The following is a 25,772-nucleotide window of genomic DNA, read 5'->3' on the forward strand; positions in this document are numbered from 1 at the left end:
GCTGTAACAGATGATATAAACTAAACATGTTATATACTGAGAGACAGCAGCTGTAACAGATGACATAAACTAAACATGTTATATACTGAGAGACAGCAGCTGTAACAGATGATATAAACTAAACATGTTATATACTGAGAGACAGCAGCTGTAACAGATGATATAAACTAAACATGTTATATACTGAGAGACAGCAGCTGTAACAGATTATATAAACTAAACATGTTATATACTGAGAGACAGCAGCTGTAACAGATGATATAAACTAAACATGTTATATACTGAGAGACAGCAGCTGTAACAGATGATACAAACTAAACATGTTATATACTGAGAGACAGCAACTGTAACAGATGACATAAACTAAACATGTTATATACTGAGAGACAGCAGCTGTAACAGATGACATAAACTAAACATGTTATATACTAAGAGACAGCAGCTGTAACAGATGATATAAAATAAACATGTTATATACTGAGACAGCAGCTGTAACATATGATATAAACTAAACATGTTATATACTGAGAGACAGCAGCTGTAACAGATGATATAAACTAAACATGTTATATACTGAGAGACAGCAGCTGTAACAGATGATATAATCTAAACATGTTATATACTGAGAGACAGCAGCTGTAACAGATGATATAATCTAAACATGTTATGTACTGAGAGACAGCAGCTGTAACAGATGATATAAACTAAACATGGTATATAGTGACAGACATCAGATGTAACAGATGATATAAACTAAACATGTTGTTATATACTGAGAGACAGCAGCTGTAACAGATGATATAAACTAAACATGTTATATACTGAGAGACAGCAGCTGTAACAGATGACATAAACTAAACATGTTATATACTGAGAGACAGCAGCTGTAACAGATTATATAAACTAAACATGTTATATACTGAGAGACAGCAGATGTAACATATGATATAAACTAAACATGTTGTTATATACTGAGAGACAGCAGCTGTAACAGATTATATAAACTAAACATGTTATATACTGAGAGACAGCAGCTGTAACAGATGACATAAACTATACTGAGAGACAGCAGCTGTAACAGATGATATAAACTAAACATGTTATATACTGAGAGACAGCAGCTGTAACAGATTATATAAACTAAACATGTTATATACTGAGAGACATCAGATGTAACAGATGATATAAACTAAACATGTTGTTATATACTGAGAGACAGCAGCTGTAACATATGATATAAACTAAACATGTTATATACTGAGAGACAGCAGATGTAACAGATGATAAAACTAAACATGTTGTTATATACTGAGAGACAGCAGCTGTAACAGATGATATAAACTAAACATGTTGTTATATACTGAGACAGCAGCTGTAACAGATGACATAAACTAAACATGTGATATACTGAGAGACAGCAGCTGTAACAGATTATATAAACTAAACATGTTATATACTGAGAGACAGCAGCTGTAACAGATGATATAAACTAAACATGTTATATACTGAGAGACATCAGCTGTAACAGATGATATAAACTAAACATGTTATATACTGAGAGACAGCAGCTGCAACAGATGATATAAACTAAACATGTTATATACTGAGAGACAGCAGCTGCAATAGATGATATAAACTAAACATGTTATATACTGAGAGACAGCAGCTGTAACATATGACATAAACTAAACATGTTATATACTGAGAGACAGCAGCTGTAACAGATTATATAAACTAAACATGTTATATACTGAGAGACAGCAGCTGTAACAGATGATATAAACTAAACATGTTATATACTGAGAGACAGCAGCTGTAACAGATGATATAAACTAAACATGTTATATACTGAGAGACAGCAGCTGTAACAGATGATATAAACTAAACATGTTATATACTGAGAGACAGCAGCTGTAACATATGATATAATCTAAACATGTTATATACTGAGAGACAGCAGCTGTAACAGATGATATAAACTAAACATGTTATATACTGAGAGACAGCAGATGTAACAGATGATATAAACTAAACATGTTGTTATATACTGAGAGACAGCAGCTGTAACAGATGATATAAACTAAACATGTTATATACTGAGAGACAGCAGCTGTAACAGATGACATAAACTAAACATGTTATATACTGAGAGACAGCAGCTGTAACAGATGATATAAACTAAACATGTTATATACTGAGAGACAGCAGATGTAACAGATGATATAAACTAAACATGTTATATACTGAGAGACAGCAGCTGTAACAGATGATATAAACTATACATGTTATATACTGAGAGACAGCAGCTGTAACAGATGATATAAACTAAACATGTTATATACTGAGAGACAGCAGCTGTAACAGATGATATAAACTAAACCTGTTATATACTGAGAGACAGCAGCTGTAACAGATGATATAAACTAAACATGTTGTTATATACTGAGAGACAGCAGCTGTAACAGATGATATAAACTAAACATGTTATATACTGAGAGACAGCAGCTGTAACAGATGATATAAACTAAACATGTTATATACTGAGAGACAGCAGCTGTAACAGATGACATAAACTAAACATGTTATATACTGAGAGACAGCAGCTGTAACAGATAATATAAACTAAACATGTTATATACTGAGAGACAGCAGCTGTAACAGATGATATAATCTAAACATGTTATATACTGAGAGACAGCAGCTGTAACAGATGATATAAACTAAACATGTTATATACTGAGAGACATCAGATGTAACAGATGATATAAACTAAACATGTTGTTATATACTGAGAGACAGCAGCTGTAACAGATGATATAAACTAAACATGTTATATACTGAGAGACAGCAGCTGTAACAGATGACATAAACTAAACATGTTATATACTGAGAGACAGCAGCTGTAACAGATGATATAAACTAAACATGTTATATACTGAGAGACAGCAGCTGTAACAGATGATATAAACTAAACATGTTATATACTGAGAGACAGCAGCTGTAACAGATGATATAAACTATACATGTTATATACTGAGAGACAGCAGCTGTAACAGATGATATAAACTAAACATGTTATATACTGAGAGACAGCAGCTGTAACAGATGATATAAACTAAACCTGTTATATACTGAGAGACAGCAGCTGTAACAGATGATATAAACTAAACACGTTGTTATATACTGAGAGACAGCAGCTGTAACAGATGATATAAACTAAACATGTTATATACTGAGAGACAGCAGCTGTAACAGATGACATAAACTAAACATGTTATATACTGAGAGACAGCAGCTGTAACAGATGACATAAACTAAACATGTTATATACTGAGAGACAGCAGCTGTAACAGATGATATAAACTAAACATGTTATATACTGAGAGACAGCAGCTGTAACAGATGACATAAACTAAACATGGTATATACTGAGAGACAGCAGCTGTAACAGATTATATAAACTAAACATGTTATATACTGAGAGACAGCAGATGTAACATATGATATAAACTAAACATGTTGTTATATACTGAGAGACAGCAGCTGTAACAGATGATATAAACTAAAAATGTTATATACTGAGAGACAGCAGCTGTAACAGATGACATAAACTAAACATGTTATATACTGAGAGACAGCAGCTGTAACAGATTATATAAACTAAACATGTTATATACTGAGAGACAGCAGCTGTAACAGATGATATGAACTAAACATGTTATATACTGAGAGACAGCAGCTGTAACAGATGATATAAACTAAACATGTTATATACTGAGAGACATCAGATGTAACAGATGATATAAACTAAACATGTTGTTATATACTGAGACAGCAGCTGTAACAGATGATATAAACTAAACATGTTATATACTGAGAGACAGCAGCTGTAACAGATGACATAAACTAAACATGTTATATACTGAGAGACAGCAGCTGTAACAGATTATATGAACTAAACATGTTATATACTGAGAGACAGCAGCTGCAACAGATTATATAAACTAAACATGTTATATACTGAGAGACAGCAGCTGTAACAGATGATATAAACTAAACATGTTATATACTGAGAGACAGCAGCTGTAACAGATGATATAATCTAAACATGTTATATACTGAGAGACAGCAGCTGTAACATATGATATAAACTAAACATGTTATATACTGAGAGACATCAGATGTAACAGATGATATAAACTAAACATGTTATATACTGAGAGACAGCAGCTGTAACAGATGATATAAACTAAACATGTTATATACAGACAGCAGCTGTAACAGATGATATAATCTAAACATGTTATATACTGAGAGACAGCAGATGTAACAGATGATATAAACTAAACATGTTGTTATATACTGAGAGACAGCAGCTGTAACAGATGACATAAACTAAACATGTGTTATACTGAGAGACAGCAGCTGTAACAGATTATATAAAGTAAACATGTTATATACTGAGAGACAGCAGCTGTAACAGATGATATAAACTAAACATATTATATACTGAGAGACAGCAGCTGTAACAGATGATATAATCTAAACATGTTATATACTGAGAGACAGCAGCTGTAACAGATGATATAAACTAAACATGTTATATACTGAGAGACATCAGATGTAACAGATGATATAAACTAAACATGTTATATACTGAGAGACAGCAGCTGTAACAGATGATATAAACTAAACATGTTATATACTGAGAGACAGCAGCTGTAACAGATGATATAATCTAAACATGTTATATACTGAGAGACAGCAGATGTAACAGATGATATAAACTAAACATGTTGTTATATACTGAGAGACAGCAGCTGTAACAGATGACATAAACTAAACATGTGATATACTGAGAGACAGCAGCTGTAACAGATTATATAAACTAAACATGTTATATACTGAGAGACAGCAGCTGTAACAGATGATATAAACTAAACATGTTATATACTGAGAGACAGCAGCTGTAACAGATGATATAATCTAAACATGTTATATACTGAGAGACAGCAGCTGTAACAGATGATATAAACTAAACATGTTATATACTGAGAGACAGCAGCTGTAACAGATGATATAAACTAAACATGTTATATACTGAGAGACAGCAGCTGTAACAGATGACATAAACTAAACATGTTATATACTGAGAGACAGCAGCTGTAACAGATGATATAAACTAAACATGTTATATACTGAGAGACAGCAGCTGTAACAGATGATATAACTAAACATGTTATATACTGAGAGACAGCAGCTGTAACAAATGACATAAACTAAACATGTTATATACTGAGAGACAGCAGCTGTAACAGATGATATAAACTAAACATGTTATATACTGAGAGACAGCAGCTGTAACAGATGATATAAACTAAACATGTTGTTATATACTGAGAGACAGCAGCTGTAACAGATGATGTAAACTAAACATGTTGTTATATACTGAGAGACAGCAGCTGTAACAGATGATATAAACTAAACATGTTATATACTGAGAGACAGCAGCTGTAACAGATGACATAAACTAAACATGTTATATACTGAGAGACAGCAGCTGTAACAGATGACATAAACTAAACATGTTATATACTGAGAGACAGCAGCTGTAACAGATTATATAAACTAAACATGTTATATACTGAGAGACAGCAGCTGTAACAGATGATATAAACTAAACATGTTATATACTGAGAGATAGCAGCTGTAACAGATGATATAAACTAAACATGTTATATACTGAGAGACAGCAGCTGTAACAGATGATATAAACTAAACATGTTATATACTGAGAGACAGCAGCTGTAACAAATGACATAAACTAAACATGTTATATACTGAGAGACAGCAGCTGTAACAGATGATATAAACTAAACATGTTATATACTGAGAGACAGCAGCTGTAACAGATGATATAAACTAAACATGTTGTTATATACTGAGAGACAGCAGCTGTAACAGATGATGTAAACTAAACATGTTGTTATATACTGAGAGACAGCAGCTGTAACAGATGATATAAACTAAACATGTTATATACTGAGAGACAGCAGCTGTAACAGATGACATAAACTAAACATGTCATATACTGAGAGACAGCAGCTGTAACAGATGACATAAACTAAACATGTTATATACTGAGAGACAGCAGCTGTAACAGATTATATAAACTAAACATGTTATATACTGAGAGACAGCAGCTGTAACAGATGATATAAACTAAACATGTTATATACTGAGAGATAGCAGCTGTAACAGATGATATAAACTAAACATGTTATATACTGAGAGACAGCAGCTGTAACAGATGATATAAACTAAACATGTTATATACTGAGAGACAGCAGCTGTAACAGATGATATAATCTAAACATGTTATATACTGAGAGACAGCAGCTGTAACAGATGATATAAACTAAACATGTTATATACTGAGAGACAGCAGATGTAACAGATGATATAAACTAAACATGTTGTTATATACTGAGAGACAGCAGCTGTAACAGATGATATAAACTAAACATGTTATATACTGAGAGACAGCAGCTGTAACAAATGACATAAACTAAACATGTTATATACTGAGAGACAGCAGCTGTAACAGATGATATAAACTAAACATGTTATATACTGAGAGACAGCAGCTGTAACAGATGATATAAACTAAACATGTTGTTATATACTGATAGACAGCAGCTGTAACAGATGATGTAAACTAAACATGTTGTTATATACTGAGAGACAGCAGCTGTAACAGATGATATAAACTAAACATGTTATATACTGAGAGACAGCAGCTGTAACAGATGACATAAACTAAACATGTTATATACTGAGAGACAGCAGCTGTAACAGATGACATAAACTAAACATGTTATATACTGAGAGACAGCAGCTGTAACAGATGATATAAACTAAACATGTTATATACTGAGAGACAGCAGCTGTAACAGATGATATAAACTAAACATGTTATATACTGAGAGACAGCAGCTGTAACAGATGCTATAAACTAAACATGTTATATACTGAGAGACAGCAGCTGTAACAGATGATATAAACTAAACATGTTATATACTGAGAGACAGCAGCTGTAACAGATGATATAATCTAAACATGTTATATACTGAGAGACAGCAGCTGTAACAGATGATATAAACTAAACATGTTATATACTGAGAGACAGCAGATGTAACAGATGATATAAACTAAACATGTTGTTATATACTGAGAGACAGCAGCTGTAACAGATGATATAAACTAAACATGTTATATACTGAGAGACAGCAGCTGTAACAGATGACATAAACTAAACATGTTATATACTGAGACAGCAGCTGTAACAGATTATATGAACTAAACATGTTATATACTGAGAGACAGCAGCTGTAACAGATGAGATAAACTAAACATGTTATATACTGAGAGACAGCAGCTGTAACAGATGATATAAACTAAACATGTTATATACTGAGAGACAGCAGCTGTAACAGATTATATAAACTAAACATGTTATATACTGAGAGACAGCAGCTGTAACAGATGATATAAACTAAACATGTTATATACTGAAAGACAGCAGCTGTAACAGATGATACAAACTAAACATGTTATATACTGAGAGACAGCAACTGTAACAGATGACATAAACTAAACATGTTATATACTGAGAGACAGCAGCTGTAACAGATGACATAAACTAAACATGTTATATACTAAGAGACAGCAGCTGTAACAGATGATATAAACTAAACATGTTATATACTGAGACAGCAGCTGTAACATATGATATAAACTAAACATGTTATATACTGAGAGACAGCAGCTGTAACAGATGACATAAACTAAACATGTTATATACTGAGAGACAGCAGCTGTAACAGATGATATAAACTAAACATGTTATATACTGAGAGACAGCAGCTGTAACAGATGATATAACTAAACATGTTATATACTGAGAGACAGCAGCTGTAACAAATGACATAAACTAAACATGTTATATACTGAGAGACAGCAGCTGTAACAGATGATATAAACTAAACATGTTATATACTGAGAGACAGCAGCTGTAACAGATGATATAAACTAAACATGTTGTTATATACTGAGAGACAGCAGCTGTAACAGATGATGTAAACTAAACATGTTGTTATATACTGAGAGACAGCAGCTGTAACAGATGATATAATCTAAACATGTTATATACTGAGAGACAGCAGCTGTAACAGATGATATAAACTAAACATGTTATATACTGAGAGACAGCAGCTGTAACAGATGATATAAACTAAACATGTTATATACTGAGAGACAGCAGCTGTAACAGATGACATAAACTAAACATGTTATATACTGAGAGACAGCAGCTGTAACAGATGATATAAACTAAACATGTTATATACTGAGAGACAGCAGCTGTAACAGATGATATAACTAAACATGTTATATACTGAGAGACAGCAGCTGTAACAAATGACATAAACTAAACATGTTATATACTGAGAGACAGCAGCTGTAACAGATGATATAAACTAAACATGTTATATACTGAGAGACAGCAGCTGTAACAGATGATATAAACTAAACATGTTGTTATATACTGAGAGACAGCAGCTGTAACAGATGATGTAAACTAAACATGTTGTTATATACTGAGAGACAGCAGCTGTAACAGATGATATAAACTAAACATGTTATATACTGAGAGACAGCAGCTGTAACAGATGACATAAACTAAACATGTTATATACTGAGAGACAGCAGCTGTAACAGATGACATAAACTAAACATGTTATATACTGAGAGACAGCAGCTGTAACAGATGATATAAACTAAACATGTTATATACTGAGAGACAGCAGCTGTAACAGATGACATAAACTAAACATGTTATATACTGAGAGACAGCAGCTGTAACAGATGATATAAACTAAACATGTTATATACTGAGAGACAGCAGCTGTAACAAATGACATAAACTAAACATGTTATATACTGAGAGACAGCAGCTGTAACAGATGATATAAACTAAACATGTTATATACTGAGAGACAGCAGCTGTAACAGATGATATAAACTAAACATGTTGTTATATACTGAGAGACAGCAGCTGTAACAGATGATGTAAACTAAACATGTTGTTATATACTGAGAGACAGCAGCTGTAACAGATGATATAAACTAAACATGTTATATACTGAGAGACAGCAGCTGTAACAGATGACATAAACTAAACATGTCATATACTGAGAGACAGCAGCTGTAACAGATGACATAAACTAAACATGTTATATACTGAGAGACAGCAGCTGTAACAGATTATATAAACTAAACATGTTATATACTGAGAGACAGCAGCTGTAACAGATGATATAAACTAAACATGTTATATACTGAGAGATAGCAGCTGTAACAGATGATATAAACTAAACATGTTATATACTGAGAGACAGCAGCTGTAACAGATGATATAAACTAAACATGTTATATACTGAGAGACAGCAGCTGTAACAGATGATATAATCTAAACATGTTATATACTGAGAGACAGCAGCTGTAACAGATGATATAAACTAAACATGTTATATACTGAGAGACAGCAGATGTAACAGATTATATAAACTAAACATGTTGTTATATACTGAGAGACAGCAGCTGTAACAGATGATATAAACTAAACATGTTATATACTGAGAGACAGCAGCTGTAACAAATGACATAAACTAAACATGTTATATACTGAGAGACAGCAGCTGTAACAGATGATATAAACTAAACATGTTATATACTGAGAGACAGCAGCTGTAACAGATGATATAAACTAAACATGTTGTTATATACTGATAGACAGCAGCTGTAACAGATGATGTAAACTAAACATGTTGTTATATACTGAGAGACAGCAGCTGTAACAGATGATATAAACTAAACATGTTATATACTGAGAGACAGCAGCTGTAACAGATGACATAAACTAAACATGTTATATACTGAGAGACAGCAGCTGTAACAGATGACATAAACTAAACATGTTATATACTGAGAGACAGCAGCTGTAACAGATGATATAAACTAAACATGTTATATACTGAGAGACAGCAGCTGTAACAGATGATATAAACTAAACATGTTATATACTGAGAGACAGCAGCTGTAACAGATGCTATAAACTAAACATGTTATATACTGAGAGACAGCAGCTGTAACAGATGATATAAACTAAACATGTTATATACTGAGAGACAGCAGCTGTAACAGATGATATAATCTAAACATGTTATATACTGAGAGACAGCAGCTGTAACAGATGATATAAACTAAACATGTTATATACTGAGAGACAGCAGATGTAACAGATGATATAAACTAAACATGTTGTTATATACTGAGAGACAGCAGCTGTAACAGATGATATAAACTAAACATGTTATATACTGAGAGACAGCAGCTGTAACAGATGACATAAACTAAACATGTTATATACTGAGACAGCAGCTGTAACAGATTATATGAACTAAACATGTTATATACTGAGAGACAGCAGCTGTAACAGATGAGATAAAGTAAACATGTTATATACTGAGAGACAGCAGCTGTAACAGATGATATAAACTAAACATGTTATATACTGAGAGACAGCAGCTGTAACAGATTATATAAACTAAACATGTTATATACTGAGAGACAGCAGCTGTAACAGATGATATAAACTAAACATGTTATATACTGAAAGACAGCAGCTGTAACAGATGATACAAACTAAACATGTTATATACTGAGAGACAGCAACTGTAACAGATGACATAAACTAAACATGTTATATACTGAGAGACAGCAGCTGTAACAGATGACATAAACTAAACATGTTATATACTAAGAGACAGCAGCTGTAACAGATGATATAAACTAAACATGTTATATACTGAGACAGCAGCTGTAACATATGATATAAACTAAACATGTTATATACTGAGAGACAGCAGCTGTAACAGATGACATAAACTAAACATGTTATATACTGAGAGACAGCAGCTGTAACAGATGATATAAACTAAACATGTTATATACTGAGAGACAGCAGCTGTAACAGATGATATAACTAAACATGTTATATACTGAGAGACAGCAGCTGTAACAAATGACATAAACTAAACATGTTATATACTGAGAGACAGCAGCTGTAACAGATGATATAAACTAAACATGTTATATACTGAGAGACAGCAGCTGTAACAGATGATATAAACTAAACATGTTGTTATATACTGAGAGACAGCAGCTGTAACAGATGATGTAAACTAAACATGTTGTTATATACTGAGAGACAGCAGCTGTAACAGATGATATAATCTAAACATGTTATATACTGAGAGACAGCAGCTGTAACAGATGATATAAACTAAACATGTTATATACTGAGAGACAGCAGCTGTAACAGATGATATAAACTAAACATGTTATATACTGAGAGACAGCAGCTGTAACAGATGACATAAACTAAACATGTTATATACTGAGAGACAGCAGCTGTAACAGATGATATAAACTAAACATGTTATATACTGAGAGACAGCAGCTGTAACAGATGATATAACTAAACATGTTATATACTGAGAGACAGCAGCTGTAACAAATGACATAAACTAAACATGTTATATACTGAGAGACAGCAGCTGTAACAGATGATATAAACTAAACATGTTATATACTGAGAGACAGCAGCTGTAACAGATGATATAAACTAAACATGTTGTTATATACTGAGAGACAGCAGCTGTAACAGATGATGTAAACTAAACATGTTGTTATATACTGAGAGACAGCAGCTGTAACAGATGATATAAACTAAACATGTTATATACTGAGAGACAGCAGCTGTAACAGATGACATAAACTAAACATGTTATATACTGAGAGACAGCAGCTGTAACAGATGACATAAACTAAACATGTTATATACTGAGAGACAGCAGCTGTAACAGATTATATAAACTAAACATGTTATATACTGAGAGACAGCAGCTGTAACAGATGATATAAACTAAACATGTTATATACTGAGAGATAGCAGCTGTAACAGATGATATAAACTAAACATGTTATATACTGAGAGACAGCAGCTGTAACAGATGATATAAACTAAACATGTTATATACTGAGAGACAGCAGCTGTAACAGATGATATAATCTAAACATGTTATATACTGAGAGACAGCAGCTGTAACAGATGATATAAACTAAACATGTTATATACTGAGAGACAGCAGATGTAACAGATGATATAAACTAAACATGTTGTTATATACTGAGAGACAGCAGCTGTAACAGATGATATAAACTAAACATGTTATATACTGAGAGACAGCAGCTGTAACAAATGACATAAACTAAACATGTTATATACTGAGAGACAGCAGCTGTAACAGATGATATAAACTAAACATGTTATATACTGAGAGACAGCAGCTGTAACAGATGATATAAACTAAACATGTTGTTATATACTGATAGACAGCAGCTGTAACAGATGATGTAAACTAAACATGTTGTTATATACTGAGAGACAGCAGCTGTAACAGATGATATAAACTAAACATGTTATATACTGAGAGACAGCAGCTGTAACAGATGACATAAACTAAACATGTTATATACTGAGAGACAGCAGCTGTAACAGATGACATAAACTAAACATGTTATATACTGAGAGACAGCAGCTGTAACATATGATATAAACTAAACATGTTATATACTGAGAGACAGCAGCTGTAACAGATGATATAAACTAAACATGTTATATACTGAGAGACAGCAGCTGTAACAGATGCTATAAACTAAACATGTTATATACTGAGAGACAGCAGCTGTAACAGATGATATAAACTAAACATGTTATATACTGAGAGACAGCAGCTGTAACAGATGATATAATCTAAACATGTTATATACTGAGAGACAGCAGCTGTAACAGATGATATAAACTAAACATGTTATATACTGAGAGACAGCAGATGTAACAGATGATATAAACTAAACATGTTGTTATATACTGAGAGACAGCAGCTGTAACAGATGATATAAACTAAACATGTTATATACTGAGAGACAGCAGCTGTAACAGATGACATAAACTAAACATGTTATATACTGAGACAGCAGCTGTAACAGATTATATGAACTAAACATGTTATATACTGAGAGACAGCAGCTGTAACAGATGAGATAAACTAAACATGTTATATACTGAGAGACAGCAGCTGTAACAGATGATATAAACTAAACATGTTATATACTGAGAGACAGCAGCTGTAACAGATTATATAAACTAAACATGTTATATACTGAGAGACAGCAGCTGTAACAGATGATATAAACTAAACATGTTATATACTGAAAGACAGCAGCTGTAACAGATGATACAAACTAAACATGTTATATACTGAGAGACAGCAACTGTAACAGATGATATAAACTAAACATGTTATATACTGAGAGACAGCAGCTGTAACAGATGATATAACTAAACATGTTATATACTGAGAGACAGCAGCTGTAACAAATGACATAAACTAAACATGTTATATACTGAGAGACAGCAGCTGTAACAGATGATATAAACTAAACATGTTATATACTGAGAGACAGCAGCTGTAACAGATGATATAAACTAAACATGTTGTTATATACTGAGAGACAGCAGCTGTAACAGATGATGTAAACTAAACATGTTGTTATATACTGAGAGACAGCAGCTGTAACAGATGATATAAACTAAACATGTTATATACTGAGAGACAGCAGCTGTAACAGATGACATAAACTAAACATGTTATATACTGAGAGACAGCAGCTGTAACAGATGACATAAACTAAACATGTATATACTGAGAGACAGCAGCTGTAACAGATTATATAAACTAAACATGTTATATACTGAGAGACAGCAGCTGTAACAGATGATATAAACTAAACATGTTATATACTGAGAGATAGCAGCTGTAACAGATGATATAAACTAAACATGTTATATACTGAGAGACAGCAGCTGTAACAGATGATATAAACTAAACATGTTATATACTGAGAGACAGCAGCTGTAACAGATGATATAATCTAAACATGTTATATACTGAGAGACAGCAGCTGTAACAGATGATATAAACTAAACATGTTATATACTGAGAGACAGCAGATGTAACAGATGATATAAACTAAACATGTTGTTATATACTGAGAGACAGCAGCTGTAACAGATGATATAAACTAAACATGTTATATACTGAGAGACAGCAGCTGTAACAAATGACATAAACTAAACATGTTATATACTGAGAGACAGCAGCTGTAACAGATGATATAAACTAAACATGTTATATACTGAGAGACAGCAGCTGTAACAGATGATATAAACTAAACATGTTGTTATATACTGATAGACAGCAGCTGTAACAGATGATGTAAACTAAACATGTTGTTATATACTGAGAGACAGCAGCTGTAACAGATGATATAAACTAAACATGTTATATACTGAGAGACAGCAGCTGTAACAGATGACATAAACTAAACATGTTATATACTGAGAGACAGCAGCTGTAACAGATGACATAAACTAAACATGTTATATACTGAGAGACAGCAGCTGTAACAGATGATATAAACTAAACATGTTATATACTGAGAGACAGCAGCTGTAACAGATGATATAAACTAAACATGTTATATACTGAGAGACAGCAGCTGTAACAGATGCTATAAACTAAACATGTTATATACTGAGAGACAGCAGCTGTAACAGATGATATAAACTAAACATGTTATATACTGAGAGACAGCAGCTGTAACAGATGATATAATCTAAACATGTTATATACTGAGAGACAGCAGCTGTAACAGATGATATAAACTAAACATGTTATATACTGAGAGACAGCAGCTGTAACAGATGATATAATCTAAACATGTTATATACTGAGAGACAGCAGCTGTAACAGATGATATAAACTAAACATGTTATATACTGAGAGACAGCAGATGTAACAGATGATATAAACTAAACATGTTGTTATATACTGAGAGACAGCAGCTGTAACAGATGATATAAACTAAACATGTTATATACTGAGAGACAGCAGCTGTAACAAATGACATAAACTAAACATGTTATATACTGAGAGACAGCAGCTGTAACAGATGATATAAACTAAACATGTTATATACTGAGAGACAGCAGCTGTAACAGATGATATAAACTAAACATGTTGTTATATACTGATAGACAGCAGCTGTAACAGATGATGTAAACTAAACATGTTGTTATATACTGAGAGACAGCAGCTGTAACAGATGATATAAACTAAACATGTTATATACTGAGAGACAGCAGCTGTAACAGATGACATAAACTAAACATGTTATATACTGAGAGACAGCAGCTGTAACAGATGACATAAACTAAACATGTTATATACTGAGAGACAGCAGCTGTAACAGATGATATAAACTAAACATGTTATATACTGAGAGACAGCAGCTGTAACAGATGATATAAACTAAACATGTTATATACTGAGAGACAGCAGCTGTAACAGATGCTATAAACTAAACATGTTATATACTGAGAGACAGCAGCTGTAACAGATGATATAAACTAAACATGTTATATACTGAGAGACAGCAGCTGTAACAGATGATATAATCTAAACATGTTATATACTGAGAGACAGCAGCTGTAACAGATGATATAAACTAAACATGTTATATACTGAGAGACAGCAGATGTAACAGATGATATAAACTAAACATGTTGTTATATACTGAGAGACAGCAGCTGTAACAGATGATATAAACTAAACATGTTATATACTGAGAGACAGCAGCTGTAACAGATGACATAAACTAAACATGTTATATACTGAGACAGCAGCTGTAACAGATTATATGAACTAAACATGTTATATACTGAGAGACAGCAGCTGTAACAGATGAGATAAACTAAACATGTTATATACTGAGAGACAGCAGCTGTAACAGATGATATAAACTAAACATGTTATATACTGAGAGACAGCAGCTGTAACAGATTATATAAACTAAACATGTTATATACTGAGAGACAGCAGCTGTAACAGATGATATAAACTAAACATGTTATATACTGAAAGACAGCAGCTGTAACAGATGATACAAACTAAACATGTTATATACTGAGAGACAGCAACTGTAACAGATGACATAAACTAAACATGTTATATACTGAGAGACAGCAGCTGTAACAGATGACATAAACTAAACATGTTATATACTAAGAGACAGCAGCTGTAACAGATGATATAAACTAAACATGTTATATACTGAGACAGCAGCTGTAACATATGATATAAACTAAACATGTTATATACTGAGAGACAGCAGCTGTAACAGATGACATAAACTAAACATGTTATATACTGAGAGACAGCAGCTGTAACAGATGATATAAACTAAACATGTTATATACTGAGAGACAGCAGCTGTAACAGATGATATAACTAAACATGTTATATACTGAGAGACAGCAGCTGTAACAAATGACATAAACTAAACATGTTATATACTGAGAGACAGCAGCTGTAACAGATGATATAAACTAAACATGTTATATACTGAGAGACAGCAGCTGTAACAGATGATATAAACTAAACATGTTGTTATATACTGAGAGACAGCAGCTGTAACAGATGATGTAAACTAAACATGTTGTTATATACTGAGAGACAGCAGCTGTAACAGATGATATAATCTAAACATGTTATATACTGAGAGACAGCAGCTGTAACAGATGATATAAACTAAACATGTTATATACTGAGAGACAGCAGCTGTAACAGATGATATAAACTAAACATGTTATATACTGAGAGACAGCAGCTGTAACAGATGACATAAACTAAACATGTTATATACTGAGAGACAGCAGCTGTAACAGATGATATAAACTAAACATGTTATATACTGAGAGACAGCAGCTGTAACAGATGATATAACTAAACATGTTATATACTGAGAGACAGCAGCTGTAACAAATGACATAAACTAAACATGTTATATACTGAGAGACAGCAGCTGTAACAGATGATATAAACTAAACATGTTATATACTGAGAGACAGCAGCTGTAACAGATGATATAAACTAAACATGTTGTTATATACTGAGAGACAGCAGCTGTAACAGATGATGTAAACTAAACATGTTGTTATATACTGAGAGACAGCAGCTGTAACAGATGATATAAACTAAACATGTTATATACTGAGAGACAGCAGCTGTAACAGATGACATAAACTAAACATGTTATATACTGAGAGACAGCAGCTGTAACAGATGACATAAACTAAACATGTTATATACTGAGAGACAGCAGCTGTAACAGATTATATAAACTAAACATGTTATATACTGAGAGACAGCAGCTGTAACAGATGATATAAACTAAACATGTTATATACTGAGAGATAGCAGCTGTAACAGATGATATAAACTAAACATGTTATATACTGAGAGACAGCAGCTGTAACAGATGATATAAACTAAACATGTTATATACTGAGAGACAGCAGCTGTAACAGATGATATAATCTAAACATGTTATATACTGAGAGACAGCAGCTGTAACAGATGATATAAACTAAACATGTTATATACTGAGAGACAGCAGATGTAACAGATGATATAAACTAAACATGTTGTTATATACTGAGAGACAGCAGCTGTAACAGATGATATAAACTAAACATGTTATATACTGAGAGACAGCAGCTGTAACAAATGACATAAACTAAACATGTTATATACTGAGAGACAGCAGCTGTAACAGATGATATAAACTAAACATGTTATATACTGAGAGACAGCAGCTGTAACAGATGATATAAACTAAACATGTTGTTATATACTGATAGACAGCAGCTGTAACAGATGATGTAAACTAAACATGTTGTTATATACTGAGAGACAGCAGCTGTAACAGATGATATAAACTAAACATGTTATATACTGAGAGACAGCAGCTGTAACAGATGACATAAACTAAACATGTTATATACTGAGAGACAGCAGCTGTAACAGATGACATAAACTAAACATGTTATATACTGAGAGACAGCAGCTGTAACATATGATATAAACTAAACATGTTATATACTGAGAGACAGCAGCTGTAACAGATGATATAAACTAAACATGTTATATACTGAGAGACAGCAGCTGTAACAGATGCTATAAACTAAACATGTTATATACTGAGAGACAGCAGCTGTAACAGATGATATAAACTAAACATGTTATATACTGAGAGACAGCAGCTGTAACAGATGATATAATCTAAACATGTTATATACTGAGAGACAGCAGCTGTAACAGATGATATAAACTAAACATGTTATATACTGAGAGACAGCAGATGTAACAGATGATATAAACTAAACATGTTGTTATATACTGAGAGACAGCAGCTGTAACAGATGATATAAACTAAACATGTTATATACTGAGAGACAGCAGCTGTAACAGATGACATAAACTAAACATGTTATATACTGAGACAGCAGCTGTAACAGATTATATGAACTAAACATGTTATATACTGAGAGACAGCAGCTGTAACAGATGAGATAAACTAAACATGTTATATACTGAGAGACAGCAGCTGTAACAGATGATATAAACTAAACATGTTATATACTGAGAGACAGCAGCTGTAACAGATTATATAAACTAAACATGTTATATACTGAGAGACAGCAGCTGTAACAGATGATATAAACTAAACATGTTATATACTGAAAGACAGCAGCTGTAACAGATGATACAAACTAAACATGTTATATACTGAGAGACAGCAACTGTAACAGATGATATAAACTAAACATGTTATATACTGAGAGACAGCAGCTGTAACAGATGATATAACTAAACATGTTATATACTGAGAGACAGCAGCTGTAACAAATGACATAAACTAAACATGTTATATACTGAGAGACAGCAGCTGTAACAGATGATATAAACTAAACATGTTATATACTGAGAGACAGCAGCTGTAACAGATGATATAAACTAAACATGTTGTTATATACTGAGAGACAGCAGCTGTAACAGATGATGTAAACTAAACATGTTGTTATATACTGAGAGACAGCAGCTGTAACAGATGATATAAACTAAACATGTTATATACTGAGAGACAGCAGCTGTAACAGATGACATAAACTAAACATGTTATATACTGAGAGACAGCAGCTGTAACAGATGACATAAACTAAACATGTATATACTGAGAGACAGCAGCTGTAACAGATTATATAAACTAAACATGTTATATACTGAGAGACAGCAGCTGTAACAGATGATATAAACTAAACATGTTATATACTGAGAGATAGCAGCTGTAACAGATGATATAAACTAAACATGTTATATACTGAGAGACAGCAGCTGTAACAGATGATATAAACTAAACATGTTATATACTGAGAGACAGCAGCTGTAACAGATGATATAATCTAAACATGTTATATACTGAGAGACAGCAGCTGTAACAGATGATATAAACTAAACATGTTATATACTGAGAGACAGCAGATGTAACAGATGATATAAACTAAACATGTTGTTATATACTGAGAGACAGCAGCTGTAACAGATGATATAAACTAAACATGTTATATACTGAGAGACAGCAGCTGTAACAAATGACATAAACTAAACATGTTATATACTGAGAGACAGCAGCTGTAACAGATGATATAAACTAAACATGTTATATACTGAGAGACAGCAGCTGTAACAGATGATATAAACTAAACATGTTGTTATATACTGATAGACAGCAGCTGTAACAGATGATGTAAACTAAACATGTTGTTATATACTGAGAGACAGCAGCTGTAACAGATGATATAAACTAAACATGTTATATACTGAGAGACAGCAGCTGTAACAGATGACATAAACTAAACATGTTATATACTGAGAGACAGCAGCTGTAACAGATGACATAAACTAAACATGTTATATACTGAGAGACAGCAGCTGTAACAGATGATATAAACTAAACATGTTATATACTGAGAGACAGCAGCTGTAACAGATGATATAAACTAAACATGTTATATACTGAGAGACAGCAGCTGTAACAGATGCTATAAACTAAACATGTTATATACTGAGAGACAGCAGCTGTAACAGATGATATAAACTAAACATGTTATATACTGAGAGACAGCAGCTGTAACAGATGATATAATCTAAACATGTTATATACTGAGAGACAGCAGCTGTAACAGATGATATAAACTAAACATGTTATATACTGAGAGACAGCAGATGTAACAGATGATATAAACTAAACATGTTGTTATATACTGAGAGACAGCAGCTGTAACAGATGATATAAACTAAACATGTTATATACTGAGAGACAGCAGCTGTAACAGATGACATAAACTAAACATGTTATATACTGAGACAGCAGCTGTAACAGATTATATGAACTAAACATGTTATATACTGAGAGACAGCAGCTGTAACAGATGAGATAAACTAAACATGTTATATACTGAGAGACAGCAGCTGTAACAGATGATATAAACTAAACATGTTATATACTGAGAGACAGCAGCTGTAACAGATTATATAAACTAAACATGTTATATACTGAGAGACAGCAGCTGTAACAGATGATATAAACTAAACATGTTATATACTGAAAGACAGCAGCTGTAACAGATGATACAAACTAAACATGTTATATACTGAGAGACAGCGACTGTAACAGATGACATAAACTAAACATGTTATATACTGAGAGACAGCAGCTGTAACAGATGACATAAACTAAACATGTTATATACTAAGAGACAGCAGCTGTAACAGATGATATAAACTAAACATGTTATATACTGAGACAGCAGCTGTAACATATGATATAAACTAAACATGTTATATACTGAGAGACAGCAGCTGTAACAGATGACATAAACTAAACATGTTATATACTAAGAGACAGCAGCTGTAACAGATGATATAAACTAAACATGTTATATACTGAGACAGCAGCTGTAACATATGATATAAACTAAACATGTTATATACTGAGAGACAGCAGCTGTAACAGATGATATAAACTAAACATGTTATATACTGAGAGACAGCAGCTGTAACAGATGATATAAACTAAACATGTTGTTATATACTGAGAGACAGCAGCTGTAACAGATGATGTAAACTAAACATGTTGTTATATACTGAGAGACAGCAGCTGTAACAGATGATATAATCTAAACATGTTATATACTGAGAGACAGCAGCTGTAACAGATGATATAAACTAAACATGTTATATACTGAGAGACAGCAGCTGTAACAGATGATATAAACTAAACATGTTATATACTGAGAGACAGCAGCTGTAACAGATGACATAAACTAAACATGTTATATACTGAGAGACAGCAGCTGTAACAGATGATATAAACTAAACATGTTATATACTGAGAGACAGCAGCTGTAACAGATGATATAACTAAACATGTTATATACTGAGAGACAGCAGCTGTAACAAATGACATAAACTAAACATGTTATATACTGAGAGACAGCAGCTGTAACAGATGATATAAACTAAACATGTTATATACTGAGAGACAGCAGCTGTAACAGATGATATAAACTAAACATGTTGTTATATACTGAGAGACAGCAGCTGTAACAGATGATGTAAACTAAACATGTTGTTATATACTGAGAGACAGCAGCTGTAACAGATGATATAAACTAAACATGTTATATACTGAGAGACAGCAGCTGTAACAGATGACATAAACTAAACATGTTATATACTGAGAGACAGCAGCTGTAACAGATGACATAAACTAAACATGTTATATACTGAGAGACAGCAGCTGTAACAGATTATATAAACTAAACATGTTATATACTGAGAGACAGCAGCTGTAACAGATGATATAAACTAAACATGTTATATACTGAGAGATAGCAGCTGTAACAGATGATATAAACTAAACATGTTATATACTGAGAGACAGCAGCTGTAACAGATGATATAAACTAAACATGTTATATACTGAGAGACAGCAGCTGTAACAGATGATATAATCTAAACATGTTATATACTGAGAGACAGCAGCTGTAACAGATGATATAAACTAAACATGTTATATACTGAGAGACAGCAGATGTAACAGATGATATAAACTAAACATGTTGTTATATACTGAGAGACAGCAGCTGTAACAGATGATATAAACTAAACATGTTATATACTGAGAGACAGCAGCTGTAACAAATGACATAAACTAAACATGTTATATACTGAGAGACAGCAGCTGTAACAGATGATATAAACTAAACATGTTATATACTGAGAGACAGCAGCTGTAACAGATGATATAAACTAAACATGTTGTTATATACTGATAGACAGCAGCTGTAACAGATGATATAAACTAAACATGTTATATACTGAGAGACAGCAGCTGTAACAGATGATATAAACTAAACATGTTATATACTGAGAGACAGCAGCTGTAACAGATGACATAAACTAAACATGTTATATACTGAGAGACAGCAGCTGTAACAGATGATATAAACTAAACATGTTATATACTGAGAGACAGCAGCTGTAACAGATGATATAACTAAACATGTTATATACTGAGAGACAGCAGCTGTAACAAATGACATAAACTAAACATGTTATATACTGAGAGACAGCAGCTGTAACAGATGATATAAACTAAACATGTTATATACTGAGAGACAGCAGCTGTAACAGATGATATAAACTAAACATGTTGTTATATACTGAGAGACAGCAGCTGTAACAGATGATGTAAACTAAACATGTTGTTATATACTGAGAGACAGCAGCTGTAACAGATGATATAAACTAAACATGTTATATACTGAGAGACAGCAGCTGTAACAGATGACATAAACTAAACATGTTATATACTGAGAGACAGCAGCTGTAACAGATGACATAAACTAAACATGTTATATACTGAGAGACAGCAGCTGTAACAGATTATATAAACTAAACATGTTATATACTGAGAGACAGCAGCTGTAACAGATGATATAAACTAAACATGTTATATACTGAGAGATAGCAGCTGTAACAGATGATATAAACTAAACATGTTATATACTGAGAGACAGCAGCTGTAACAGATGATATAAACTAAACATGTTATATACTGAGAGACAGCAGCTGTAACAGATGATATAATCTAAACATGTTATATACTGAGAGACAGCAGCTGTAACAGATGATATAAACTAAACATGTTATATACTGAGAGACAGCAGATGTAACAGATGATATAAACTAAACATGTTGTTATATACTGAGAGACAGCAGCTGTAACAGATGATATAAACTAAACATGTTATATACTGAGAGACAGCAGCTGTAACAAATGACATAAACTAAACATGTTATATACTGAGAGACAGCAGCTGTAACAGATGATATAAACTAAACATGTTATATACTGAGAGACAGCAGCTGTAACAGATGATATAAACTAAACATGTTGTTATATACTGATAGACAGCAGCTGTAACAGATGATGTAAACTAAACATGTTGTTATATACTGAGAGACAGCAGCTGTAACAGATGATATAAACTAAACATGTTATATACTGAGAGACAGCAGCTGTAACAGATGACATAAACTAAACATGTTATATACTGAGAGACAGCAGCTGTAACAGATGACATAAACTAAACATGTTATATACTGAGAGACAGCAGCTGTAACATATGATATAAACTAAACATGTTATATACTGAGAGACAGCAGCTGTAACAGATGATATAAACTAAACATGTTATATACTGAGAGACAGCAGCTGTAACAGATGCTATAAACTAAACATGTTATATACTGAGAGACAGCAGCTGTAACAGATGATATAAACTAAACATGTTATATACTGAGAGACAGCAGCTGTAACAGATGATATAATCTAAACATGTTATATACTGAGAGACAGCAGCTGTAACAGATGATATAAACTAAACATGTTATATACTGAGAGACAGCAGATGTAACAGATGATATAAACTAAACATGTTGTTATATACTGAGAGACAGCAGCTGTAACAGATGATATAAACTAAACATGTTATATACTGAGAGACAGCAGCTGTAACAGATGACATAAACTAAACATGTTATATACTGAGACAGCAGCTGTAACAGATTATATGAACTAAACATGTTATATACTGAGAGACAGCAGCTGTAACAGATGAGATAAACTAAACATGTTATATACTGAGAGACAGCAGCTGTAACAGATGATATAAACTAAACATGTTATATACTGAGAGACAGCAGCTGTAACAGATTATATAAACTAAACATGTTATATACTGAGAGACAGCAGCTGTAACAGATGATATAAACTAAACATGTTATATACTGAAAGACAGCAGCTGTAACAGATGATACAAACTAAACATGTTATATACTGAGAGACAGCAACTGTAACAGATGATATAAACTAAACATGTTATATACTGAGAGACAGCAGCTGTAACAGATGATATAACTAAACATGTTATATACTGAGAGACAGCAGCTGTAACAAATGACATAAACTAAACATGTTATATACTGAGAGACAGCAGCTGTAACAGATGATATAAACTAAACATGTTATATACTGAGAGACAGCAGCTGTAACAGATGATATAAACTAAACATGTTGTTATATACTGAGAGACAGCAGCTGTAACAGATGATGTAAACTAAACATGTTGTTATATACTGAGAGACAGCAGCTGTAACAGATGATATAAACTAAACATGTTATATACTGAGAGACAGCAGCTGTAACAGATGACATAAACTAAACATGTTATATACTGAGAGACAGCAGCTGTAACAGATGACATAAACTAAACATGTATATACTGAGAGACAGCAGCTGTAACAGATTATATAAACTAAACATGTTATATACTGAGAGACAGCAGCTGTAACAGATGATATAAACTAAACATGTTATATACTGAGAGATAGCAGCTGTAACAGATGATATAAACTAAACATGTTATATACTGAGAGACAGCAGCTGTAACAGATGATATAAACTAAACATGTTATATACTGAGAGACAGCAGCTGTAACAGATGATATAATCTAAACATGTTATATACTGAGAGACAGCAGCTGTAACAGATGATATAAACTAAACATGTTATATACTGAGAGACAGCAGATGTAACAGATGATATAAACTAAACATGTTGTTATATACTGAGAGACAGCAGCTGTAACAGATGATATAAACTAAACATGTTATATACTGAGAGACAGCAGCTGTAACAAATGACATAAACTAAACATGTTATATACTGAGAGACAGCAGCTGTAACAGATGATATAAACTAAACATGTTATATACTGAGAGACAGCAGCTGTAACAGATGATATAAACTAAACATGTTGTTATATACTGATAGACAGCAGCTGTAACAGATGATGTAAACTAAACATGTTGTTATATACTGAGAGACAGCAGCTGTAACAGATGATATAAACTAAACATGTTATATACTGAGAGACAGCAGCTGTAACAGATGACATAAACTAAACATGTTATATACTGAGAGACAGCAGCTGTAACAGATGACATAAACTAAACATGTTATATACTGAGAGACAGCAGCTGTAACAGATGATATA

Source organism: Poromitra crassiceps, assembly GCF_964638095.1.
Source record: "Poromitra crassiceps genome assembly, chromosome: 21".
NCBI classification, from domain to species: Eukaryota; Metazoa; Chordata; class Actinopteri; order Beryciformes; family Melamphaidae; genus Poromitra; species Poromitra crassiceps.